At 42.6% G+C, this 12,864-nt stretch overlaps 1 long non-coding RNA gene across 4 annotated transcripts in view; it reads left to right on the forward strand.

Annotated features, from left to right (window-relative positions):
- The first annotated feature begins 2,419 nt into the window (after positions 1-2,419).
- The window catches only part of LOC103163096, a 43,621-nt gene continuing 33,176 nt past the window's right edge, over positions 2,420-12,864 (forward strand). For 2 of the 4 annotated variants that reach the window (XR_003484349.2, XR_003484350.2), the window contains exon 1: positions 2,424-2,770. This is a non-coding gene — a long non-coding RNA (uncharacterized LOC103163096). Of the gene's footprint in view, positions 2,771-12,864 lie in introns of all 4 variants that reach the window. The other 2 variants (XR_003484352.2, XR_004769388.1) reach the window with 2 other exon arrangements.

Below are 12,864 nucleotides of genomic sequence, written 5' to 3' on the forward strand. Positions count from 1 at the left end.
CTCTTAACAATTGAGTCATCATCTCTCTGGTCCCTGTTAAATAAAACCTTTTCCAAAATTGCCTGGTGAAATTTTTATATAGGAAAAAAAATAGTGAAAGTGTTTTTTTTTTTTCTGTTTCATTTGCATAGATGACCATTTGAGCTATCAAGAAAAGAGAACTCTTCTCTCAAAATATTTAGGTATGCCTTTTCATAAAGTTCTCTGAAATAAAAGCAAAGTTGCCAGGTTCTGGGTAATGTTTTATTGATACATTGCATTTAGTTTGGTTTTCTGTAATTTTCATTCAGTTTTAGTTGCTTTTGTGAATTCAGAACACATGAGAACTAGACAGTATAGCTCCAAGTCAAAACACCTTCTTAATACATCTTGAACCTGCTGGCCAAGTGTCAGAAGCACCGCCTAGCTTTGGTATTTGTCTCTAAAGTGACTACATTTGTCAGGGAACTGTTTCCTGCTAATGACATCACAGTGCTAATATTTTTCCTTCTGACTTTGACAGGCAAATGAGGCCTTGACTAGATTACCTTAAGTAAACAAATGTGGGCAAAGAGATTATCTAGCATTACACTCTATTGTAGTCCTTAAGACACAGGCCCAATATTTTAAAAGGATTAGCAATCTCACTATGTACCTTAAAGGAAAGCCCTTTGCCATATAGTGGCCTTGGCCTTGAGCAATGGCACACCTAACCTTCTCTTCCAGCCCCCTTTCATGAGAGGCCATCACCTGTGTGGCACAACAGGCCTGACTTAGAGAAGGAAGTTACACCACAGGGTGGGGGGTTGGGGGAGTTAAGTTTTTGAACTTGAGCTAGGATATTTTAAAATTCCAAGGCATTTTCTTAACTATCGGTCTATCTTAAAGATGTTGCTCAAATGAACAGTGTTCAAAATTAAGCTTAATGGGTCTCTACAGAGGCAGAAATGATACATTTTGTAAGGGCTCTGTGTTGGCGCTCAACATACAAAAAGCAGCGGAGGAGGAGAATGTGTTTCTTTTGGTTGCTGATTTCAGTAATTCGTGTTATTGGGTGATCAGATAGCCTAATTTAAGGGATTAGCCGCTGTCTTACCATGTCATTCCAGGGTCCAAGAATTCCTTTGGAGATTTAGAACAAATCCTAGGAATAAGGATCCAATTTTTCAGTCCAAAATGACTTCATGGGACACCAGTGAAAAAAAGTCAGAAATGAGGGAATCCCTTAAGAAAGGGATATTTGATAACTCAATAGCACAAATTAATTGTGAGAATGCTCAGGGAATCCAAATGCATTATAATTAATTTAATTCTTAAGAAATACATTGAATAAAGTAGTTAATCCCTGTAAATGTAACCTACTGGAGGGAGGGTGGGAGTTGGAGGGCTCTGCCCTTCTTTGGTCTCATAAGCCAATCACAGACAGGAGCTGGATGTGTCTGTGTATGACTACATGAATCTCCAGGCAGAAGAGTGTGTGTGTGTGTGTGTGTGTGTGTGTGTGTGTGTGTGTGTGTGTGTAAGCTATAGTGTAAAGACACAAATAACCCTTTCCTGTACAAATATACAAAATATAATAAGTACAGACTGATGACTGTCACTAGTCAGCACCAGAAACTCTGCTGCAGGAGAACGGCCCTGCCCTTCTGATCAGGGAGAAGAGAGCTGAGCCTGTATGATGCTGAATTTGTGGAATTTACTGACTCATTTTATCTTTCCCCCAGCAGGTCCAGAGATAAAAAGCACTATATTTTAAAACGGAATTCCTCCCTACAGAAACGTTTTATGAATTACTCAGTTCAGATTAAGCCTCTCTGAAAATAAATAAATAAATAAATGAAACAATTACTGTGTCCATTTTTTATGGCCTGCTCAGCATGATTCAGTAAGAGACATTTAGCAAATAAGATTGGTAGACTGTTAAGGATCTTAAACAGTGTCTTAGCTATTGTGTCACACCAATGCTTTTTAAACAGGAAAAACAGTATTCTCCAGCCCTTTTTATTCAAAATATTAGCAGTCTGAAGTTATGTTAAACAGTTAATGGTTCTGCTTGTTTGTCTCAGTGAACCCCAGACCTTACACATGATAGGCAGGTGCCTTACCCCAGCCAGCTAGAACATCTAGGAAAAGGGTTGCTACACCACAGAAGTCAATCCAGGCAACCCAAACCTAGCACCCTCCATTGGCCTGGCCAGCAGCTGAGCAGTGCAGGTAAGGAGCTTTTAAGGATGAACACCCTGTTCTTATCATCTTCCATCTAGTGCAATCTCAGAAGCACGGAGTGCTGTCCCACACTGGGTGATCCCCAAGCCTGTTCAGACTTGCTTTCTTCTGGGGCAATGATCAAGGGCTGGAAGCTAGGAGATCAAAGCCTGGTTTCTTCTCTTAGTCCCACCTCAGCTCTGCCTATGAAGCCATCCCTCCATCTGACCTCCAAAGAGCAGCCTTTGTTCATTCCATGCAGATGTCCTGAATGCACACCCTGTGCAAAGGGGCGTAAACTGAGCACTTGTGGTTTCATCCAGTTCTGGAAGAAGTGGCTGTGCAATGGAAGGAGCCACTGTGAATCACCAGAGTGGGGGGAAAAAATGCAGATTGAAATAAACAGAGAGGCAACTGGAAATGACGAGCATGAGCAGGCGATGACTAAGGGACAGATCAGTGCGTCAGACAAGGAGCTCTTATGGAGGTGGCTTGGAGGTGGGCAGGAGACCGGAAGAAAGAGCTATCATTACACTTTCATGATTGTGTGCCCACGTCCACCCATGCAAAAAAAGGAGGCACTGGCGTAAGTACTGTCACCCATGTAATTGTGACCCTTTTTTGTCTTCACAAAAGGAAGGAGGGAGGCAAAGGTGAGGTGGCCAGAGACCTGAACAGAAAGAAAACCAAAGGACTAGGCCAGTGGATCAGCTGTGGGAAAGGCTCAAGCCCGAGGCCAGTTCCTGCTGTCAGCACAGCAGCAAGGAAAATGGAGACAAAGTGAAAGAGGGCAAGAATGATGCCACTTAATAGTCTCAGACGCTTGTTACCCTACTCTAAGGTCAGTAGGTCAGCAGAGGAAACAGGGCACAGAGACCTGGAGGCTAGGAAGGGTCCTGGGAGGCAGCGAGGGCTCTACAGGTTCCTGGATCCTCAATATCTTTTTTGAATTCATTTTTTAATTTCACTTTTATTTATGTGTGTGGGTCTATGTGCATGTTTATGCAAGTGCTTTCAAAGGCCCAAAGGAGAGGGCATTGGCTCTCCTGGAGCTGGAGTTACAGGCAGTTGAGAACTGTCACATGTGGATGCTGGGAACTAAACTGGGGTCCTCTGCAAGAGCAAAAAGTGCTCTTGTCTGGTGTGGCGTATCTCCAGCCCTATGCACAATACCTTTTAGATGGCTCAAGGCTTGATCTCTCCTCAACACACTGGCAGTACCCACCATGTGACACCTCGGCTTTGGTACCTACCTCTGGTGCTGATTTGGGAGTTGCTGGCTTAGAGTAGAACAGTTGTGACTGGCTTAGACTAGATGGCTGGCCAGTGAGCCCCCAGGATCTGCCTGTCTCCATGGCATGCACCATCAGGCCTAGCGACTTTCCCCTGGGTTCTGGGGGGTTGAATTTGGGTCATCATGCTTGTGTGGCAAGGACTTCACCTACTGAGCTATCTCTCCAGCCCCTCACTTGGTTTTTAGTTGTCAATTCATTTGGGTTTCATAACTCTACTGAGATACTTGGAAGGCTAATTTGCTGACTCCAAAAAGACCTGAATTCCCAGAGAAACATGTTTAGATTCCGAGTATGTTAACCCTTCTACTGTAACTGCTTGTGTGCTTAGGCCCTTGGGCTGTCTAGATTTTACATCCACAGAAAACACAGCTAAGAATAGCGAGCCCTTCATGTCTTCCTCTCTGAGGGTTCAGAAATTTGGATCTTAACAATGGTTTACAATTTTTTGAAAATATTCAAAAAAACTGGACATATACAGACTTTTTTTCTTGTCATTAATCAGTCCCTAGATAATACAGTATTGGTATGTGGCATTGACATCATTGTGGGTATTGTAAGTAATCTACAAATGATTTACAGTATATGGGATGATAGGCATAAACTATGTGGAACTACTGTGCTGTTTTACATGAAGCATTTGAGGATATTGATATGGAGTTGTAAGTCTTGAAACCAATCCCCTTTGGGTACCATGGGACACCTGCAATGATGAAATCTCTGCTCTTTGGATACATTTGCTATGTCCTGCACAGGACCCAAGATGTATATGTAAGAGGCATGCAGATACAAAACTCCATAAACGAGTTCGTGTGGGATAGATGCTGCATGTCTACACAGTCACAGAACCCACTAGCACTCTTCCTACTGTGTGGTGTTTTGCAGGGAGGAAAAAAGACTTTATCCTCAAAAATCAGTTGTTTCATACTCTTAAATTATCAAAAGCAAAAAAAAATAGATGGGGCTATTAAACTTGAGGGTTAAAAATATTCTTGGTGCAGAAGAGAATTCTGACTCACGCTATAACATGGTAAACACTGAGAACATGATGTCAAAGGAAAATATATGATTCCATCCTCATAAGGCAATCCCATAGAATTCGAGTAGTAACAACCATAGACTCAGGGTTAAAGTGGTGGCTGCTAGGAGCCAGGGAGAAGCCAGATGAGACCCATTGTTCAGTAAGTTCAGAGCTCCAGTTTTCTGAGACGAAAGAGAGGTGTGGCGGATGATGGAGCAACAATGTGAATCGCCTTAATTTGCTACTAAAATACACTCTTCAAAGTGGTTAAAATGGGGAGTGTGTGATTTAGCGCGCTCATGGCCCAGAACCAATAGATCAATAAGAGCTAAAATGGACAATGTTGTCTCATATATTCTCTCAGTTTTTAAAAAGCTGAGAGCAAGTGTGTACATTTGCTGTGATAGCTGGGATTTGCTAAACAGAGCTGGAGAGAAGGAAAGTGGATCAGGAAGACAAAAACACAGTTGGCCAGGAGCTACTAATGTTCACAGCTGAGAACACCAGGGGAGGCTGCTGGTGGTATGCTATTTACATGGATTCTTTTGCATGATTTCCCAGGATTTAAATGTTTTTGGTTTTGGGTGTGTGTGTGTGTGTGTGTGTGTGTGTGTGTGTGTGTATGTGTGTGTGTGTGTGTGTGTGTGCCCACGAGCACATGTTTGTTTTGATTTTTGTTTTTCAAGACAGGTTTCCTCTGTGTAGCCTTGGCTGTCCTGGAACTCACTCTGTAGACCAGGGTGGCTTCGAACTCACAAAAATCCACATGCCTCTGCCTCTCAAGTGCTGAGATTAAAGGTGTGAGCCACTAAACCTGATTTAAGCATTTTTTTTTAAAGAGTTGAAAAAGGGCTTAGATTGAATCCCTCCAGCAACACATACACACACAGACACACACACATACACACACATACACACACATACACACTCACACACACATAGAGCTTTATAATTAAACAAAGTTGTCTAAATAACAAAAAATCTCAGAAAATAGCAAGATGGCAATTTTTGAAGAATTATCCACATGTATATTCCTAGAACTGTATCACATACACATACATTCCCTAGAGATAAAAATGTAATTGAACTTGGAGGCATGCTCAGGACACCAGGTTTGATCCCTAGCATCAAGAAGAAAACAAAAGAGGGAATAGAATATCAAAGGGAAAGAACTACCAAGTGACACAGGAGCACTTGATGCTTTGCATTCTGGCCACACCAGACAGGGTTAGGATCTGAGTCTCAAGTCTTGAATTGTAGCACATCCTGGTCCTAGAAAGAGCACCCTGTATCCAGGAAGGGACCAAACTGCCACACCCAGCCAGGCTCTCTTGAGCTGAGCTTGGACAACAGATACACATTCCTGCTCCTTCCCTTCCTGGGATTAGATTGATGAGGGGCAGACATTGAGCCCTGGGTCGACCTGGAGCAGGGCCAGTCAGAGCCATCAGCCCACTCTGCCCCAGGGCATCTCTCACAGAGCCCAGACACAGAGGCTGGGAGGAACCTTGCCAGGTCACTGGAGGAGCCCCTGAAAAGACAGCTCCAGTGGGGCTCTTCCCATCACAGTCATTGTAGAGCAAAGGACTTGGAGAAGACTTGATGTGTGTGTAAATCTTGTGCTTTACATTGAACACTGTACCCTCCTATTTCATAAATAGATGCACAGATATTTACAGTTTTATATCTTTCTGCCCTGGTGTTTATTTAGCTTGGGATTGGGGCACCATGAAATAGCAATATGTACCCAGTTGGCTATCCTAAAAGAATTATAAGGGTTTTTTTGCTTGTTGTTTTTTAAGTTTTATATATATAACCTATTTTTCTTCTGTATTTATGGATAACATACAGCAAGAAGAGTGAATTAAAAGAATTATTTAATGAATAAGGGCAAGATCAATTTACATTTCCTCTGATAAGGAGAAAAATAAAACTACAGAACACTTCCTTGGAAGCCCCATGTGGGATTATGGTGAAATCAGCCCTAACTAGAAATGGCCAAGGTGTCCTGACTCCTAGAGGGAAAAAAAAGAGTTTGGGGCAGGGACAAAACAACTGTGTGAGGATTTCCCCAAAGTATGGAGAGACACTCTACACAGATTCACTCTTTGCCCTCTGGATAAGGAAGTCACTAAGTCCTGGTCCCCTAGGAACTGCCCTGCTTTGTTCCTGACCTGGGCTTTAATGGGTACAGAGGGTAGGGTCAAAAGCCAAACCTCACACACTTTCAGCAGATGGGGAAAGAGACACTGGTCTACCAAATGTCTCTGAGAAAGCTTCTAGCTTCTCCCATTGGCTGTACCTTAACCATACAAAAATGCTTGGATGGATGGATGGATGGATGGATGGATGGATGGATGGATGGATGGATGGGATAGCGAGTGACCTCCAGGATTTGCTAGAGAATGACACAAGCCTTAAGAGGAACAGATGCTTATACTCCTGGCTCTTTCCTACACCCTACAGTTGTACAGAGTCAAAAAAAAAAAAAAAAAGAGCCATTAAATGAAAAAAAAAAAAAAGAAAGTTAAGGAATAGTTCAGATTTTACTTTGTGCATGTCCTGGCTGAGCATGCTTGATTGTGAGGTTTATCTTACATGACAATGGTACAGACAGAGCTGGGAATCACTGTGGCCTGCTTTACACCTAAGGCTGAGAGTCGGGTTCCAAATCACTAGCTACATTTCTGTGGTTCTGAGCTAAATCCCTATGGGCACCACTTCCTGAGCAAACATAAGCTGATTGGAGCTTGACTTCATTTAGAAACCCATCAACCTGGAAGAGGTGGTCATTGGCCAAAGCACCTCATTTCTTAGGCATGGAATTTACACGTCTGCAAAAGGAAAAGTTATTTCTAAACTCTATTCCAACTCTCACATGCTATGATTCCACAGATAAAATATTAAATAAAAAATTGGAACTATTATTATTATTATTATTATTATTATTATTATTACTATTATTATTATGTGTATGCGTGTCCCACATGTGTGCAGGTGCCCATTGGGGCCAGAAGAGAGAGCATCAGACACACAGTGAGTAACCCAAGATAGACCATGAGGACCAAACTCAGGTCCTCTGGAAGAACAGCAAATGCTCTTTCTTAACCACTGAGCCAACCCTCCGGCCCCACAGGAGTCTTTTAAAAGGAAAATTAGAGGCAACAAGCTAGCCTATAGACAATACTTAGCAGATAACTCTTAAAAGGAGAAGAATGTGAACCCACAGGGAGGAAAGAAGAGCGGCCCTTCCTTCAGTAGATGCAGAACTAAGGCTCTTTCCTGCCCTTCCCCTGTCCTAGGCACTCCAGCCTCTAAGATCTCTCTTCCTCTCCTAGCTACTATGGCCATCTTCCAAATACTCAAAAAGAAAGCTTTCTATTCGTGTGTCTGCTACACATCACAGCCCATTTGACTGGATTTTCAGGGTTATTTTTAATCAGTTCTTTTATCATTAGACCTCATTCATTGTAGCTTCCTTGCAACCCTCTTGTTTGCGTGCAGGAAAATCCAAGCACATAGAGAGAACAAGGGAACAGTTGACCCAAGCGCTAGTTTGCTAGGCAAGATGATTTCTGTAGCTTATGTCAGGCCTTCAACCTTTTTACCATAAACACACCTCCATGAAAACTACTAAATATGGAATTTCTTTCTTCTTTCTCTCTTTTTTTAACTAGTGGATTATCCTTTTCTCCCTCCCCCACATCCATCCCCTGGCCCTTTATCCATCACATTTCAAAGAATATGCAGAATGTCAACCATAGAGGCCCCTGTGTTTCCATCCTTTCCCCTCCTTTCCTCTCCACAACTGTCATCCTTTTAAAGTTAGCCAACCATGGGCTATCATTACAAGTCAACAATGCCTAGCTTGGTAGGGTAGCCACAAACAAGAAGGGGGGGGGGAAGAAAGAAGAAAGAAAGAAGAGAAAGGAAAAAAGTTGGGGAGGGGCGAAGTATTTAAAGGGCTCATAAAATTAAGTCTCAGATTTAAATTCTCCCTCATATTTTATTGTCTTTTCTTTTCTTTTTCCTGTGGTAAATGGTAATTAGAGTCAATAATCTTTGCTGAGAGAGCACCTTGTCTTCACAGTGTTTATATCATCGTCATCAAAGATCTGCCTCAAGGGCCTGGCTTGTTAATAATTTAAGGTGTGCTCAGCCTAGTTAGAGCAGGAAGCCTAGTTATTGAGTTTGTAAACCAGCCGATGATTTATGGGAACACCTTGCATGACTCATGCTCATTAAATAAAATACTTCAGTTTAATAAGGAACATGGGGTAAACAGCCCTTCCCGTTACGGGGTGAGTGTGTGATTGGAGATTGTTGAGCTTTGTCACCAGGTCCCCAACATTATTCTGTCTTAATTGTACTGGCAGACCAAGGAGAGTGGAAGGCTGTGCACGTGTCTGTGTGTATCTGCACAGGCTCGCACAGTGGCCAGCTCTCTCACTCACTCCCAGAGTCATGGGATACAAGGAAGGCCATCCCCGTCTGCAGACAGACACAACTTGAGAAGTTGCATCACCTACAAGCAACATCCTCTCATGGAGAGAATGTTAAATCTCCTTCTCTCTAAAAGGCTACTAATTAAGAAACTAGAAATGTTCATGGAAATAAAATCACAAGAAAAAAATCAATACACGGTTGTTAAATGTAACCCACATTTAATAGCTCTAACCATATTTTACTGCTAAATGCTATGCTTCCCTCATTTACAATTCCTAAGCAGACTGATACATCAAAAGCTAAACAGAGCCTTCTGGTATGTGTAAAAGAGATGCACACAGGTTATCCTTTTTTTCTTTAGTGCCCAGTACCTAGGATTCCATGGATCCGTTGCACTCAGGATGCCCTTGTGGCATAGTGCTTCCTAACACACACAGTCTGGTCTACTTCTCTCTTGCTCTCAATTTACTGATAGGAGCATAGAGTTGGCACCAAAGGAGTTAGAAAATGAACTTGTTTGGTTTTACAGATTCCCATATGATGCATACATTAATAGTTGTCTGGGGGTGATGGCTGCATGGTTTCTTGGGTAGTTGAGAAAAACTTTCAAGGGGGCAAGAGGATAAAGAAGTGAGGAAGCAGAGGAGAATAAACTGAACTTTTAATTGTTTCACATATTGAAAACACTTTTAAACAAGTCCAGTTTTGTTTTGTTTGTTTGCTTGTTGTGTGTTTGTTGGTGTTGTTGTGGCATTGAGACATTTCTGAGTGATAACAAAAAGGAAACGACAAATCACTAAGGGAAAAATCATTTGCATTCATTTAATAAACTGCATCTCTCTCAGGATTTCCATCAGCTTTCTTTGGAAAATAAACAGTCTTGAAAGAAAGCTGCCTGCTGCTGTCTGAGTGGAATGCTCTGTGGTCTGTTTTACTACACAGAAAATGGCTAATCTGGGTCTCAAGTTACAGCTCTTCCCTCTCAGGAATGTTACCTGCTTTGAGTTGGGCTGGGTTTCCACTCATTATCCACACTGTTTGGGGATGTGGCTTCCATCTGCAGAAACACTGCAAGCAAAGCAACATTTAACTCCTGCAGAAAGAGAGCACTGACAGCCAGCTCTGGCTGCAACTAACGCTTTCTTCTTTGCTTATAGAATATGATACTCTATTCCTCTTGTAATAAAAAGGCAATTATAAAATGATGGGGATGGTGGGAGCGAGGAGCAAACACTTCTATGGGGACTGTCTACCTCAAAAGCTAAACACAAATGTTAGTGGATTTTCAGTTAAGCTCTGTATCATATACGACCCGGTTTCACCCAGCCACGAAACAGTAACGTGTTCCTACACATTGTCTAAGATCCACTGTACATCTTCCTTCTCAACACTGAGAAAGTTTACACGGACAAGTAATTTTGAGTAGCCTGGCTTTATTCAAAACATTTAAAATTACAAATGACTTTATAATAAGCAGCATTTACAAGAAAAATGAGACTGCAAGCAAGCTGGCCAAGAAGGTACTTATGATATTTTCCACATTATATCTTAGCAGTATTGTATAATTCTTCATTACAATTGCAGTGACAAGGTCCATGATGTCATCCCTATGCCCTGGGTTTGGTCATCTTTTCTTTCCCAAAATAGCATAAATCTGTTTTATACATTTTTGTTTTTTTCCAAATTCAACTTTGATTTCAGCAAGGTATTAAGAGTAAACTAAATAACCTCAAGCTCATTGAAAAAAAAATCCCACACATGTGTGCATATACATGAGTGCTCGGATCAATCTTCTCTCAGACAGGAAGATTAAAACCGTCAAGAAATTAATATCTGAGCTCATATGGGTCTTCTTTTTTTTTTTTTTTTTTTTTTTGGTTTTTCGAGACAGGGTTTCTCTTTGGAGGCTTTGGAGGCTGTCCTGGAACTAGCTCTTGTAGACCAGGATGGTCTTGAACTCACCGAGAACTGCCTGCCTCTGCCTCCCGAGTGCTGGGATTAAAGGCGTGTGCCACCAACGCCTGGCCATATGGGTCTTTTTACTTTGGTTAAGCTCAGGATGAAAATAATCATGTTTCTTTGGGATTCCACAATGCCCTTTCCTTCCTCCAAGACTGCCTTCACACCTGCCGGCTTGCCCACAGCCTCCTCAGAGCAGCAAGCCCCTCCAAGCGCTCCTTAGCCATGGTGCTGGAAACAGATCATAAAGCTTGCATTCTCTACCCTACCACTGGGCTGCACCCCACTCAAGTCACCAGCTTCCCCCCTCCTCTCGAATCTGACTGAGGTCTGTCTCCATTGTCATTCATTAATTTCACTATGAGGTAAATAACATCTGGGTTTCTGAAAAGTCTACTTGCTGTCAGAGTTACAGTACAAGAAAACAGGAACAAACCTGACCGGGTTTTTGTTTGTTGTTTTTGTGTTTGTTTGTTTTGAAACGAATCCATTTCCCCACGTTTCTAGCTTTGGCAAAGTCTGCTTTGCAAAAATATGACTTTTCTCCCTTTTGCTACAGATGAAAAGGACATCCCTGGAAGCAGCAGGACAAATGATTTCCAAGGGGGCTCTCTGACTTGACTCTCTACCAAATCCGTAGAGATCTAGCTTTATGGCCAAAGAGAGCTACTCAGAATGGTCAGGCCACACCTGCCCGATAGCATCTCAGCTACTCCCTTTGAGGACAACAGGGTAGTCATTTCTGCTAAATGCCTCTTTTCCAATACAGCAAATGTTACTCATTGTGCCAATGTATAAGCACAAGAGAGGCAAACTGTTTATCCATACCCAAAGATAAATATGTACTAGCAAATGCAAACCCTGTCAGCCAGTCACCTGGTCGGAACCAAGAGCCACCAGCTTGGAGAGGGACCTGTTTTATGAAGGGTGTGTCCAAGATGCTTTCTGGCTTCAGGCTTTTTGCAAGGGTACACTCTATTGTCAGGCAGAATCAACAGTTTCCCTGCCAGGAATCTCTTCCACCATTCCTGACACCTAAGCAGAAATTCTTCTCTTTAGAAACAGAAGGAGAAATAGTCTGGGGAGGGGAGGGGGACAGGGATGGTGGAGAGATTAAAATCTTTCCATCAGAGGTCTCTTTCCCTCCCTTCACTGTGTAAGGACACTGACTGCCTGAGCTGCTTGCTCAGCCACCCTGAATGTATAGCTGCCTTTTGTGCCCCAGGGCCAAAGCAGATTTCTTTACTAGAGATGCAATCAGCTCTACCCAATCAGTAAGAAGGGTTAATCAGCTGATCGATTGGTCCCTGAGCAGCTAGGACCTGGCTCCTCTCTGACTGGCTCTAGCGTGGCCTTGGGGCAAGAGGTTGGGAACTTTTAATTATCCACAGCAGCTACCGCTCTGATTGAATGGTCAATGGGTTTACTACTGAGGCAGCCCTGCTTGAATAATAATAGAAAACAATGTGAACTCTGGCGAGTGCAAACAGAGGCCCCCCGAAAAGGCACTTGGAGATGGAGAATGCACTGTTGAGACAAGTTAATTGCTTGACAGAAACCAAATTTCAAAGGTCTGGAAGACGTTTTGTCTGAGAGGGGTAGAGACTAGGGGAATGATCGAGCAGCGAAATGGCATTTTCTTTTCTCCTCTCGGGCCTGTGACCATCTCTGGCTACACGCCACTGCCCCAGGACAAAGGGTAACTCGCTCACCCTGGTGGCTAAAATCTGATCATTTGAGGAAATTTGTGTTTTGACATTTGCTGGCACTGTCAGGGTTTAATTATTTTTCATCAGGAACTTCCTTGAGAAGAAATAATCATAACCTTCCCTAGCTTTAGGGTGGAGGATGCTCAGAAAGAGAAGAGACAGTAAAACACATGAAATGTGTGTGTGTGTGTGTGTGTGTGTGTGTGTGTGTGAGAGAGAGAGAGAGAGAGAGAGAGAGAGAGAGAGAGAGAGA

Source organism: Cricetulus griseus, chromosome 3 (assembly GCF_003668045.3).
Source record: "Cricetulus griseus strain 17A/GY chromosome 3, alternate assembly CriGri-PICRH-1.0, whole genome shotgun sequence".
In the NCBI taxonomy this organism is placed as follows: Eukaryota; Metazoa; Chordata; class Mammalia; order Rodentia; family Cricetidae; genus Cricetulus; species Cricetulus griseus.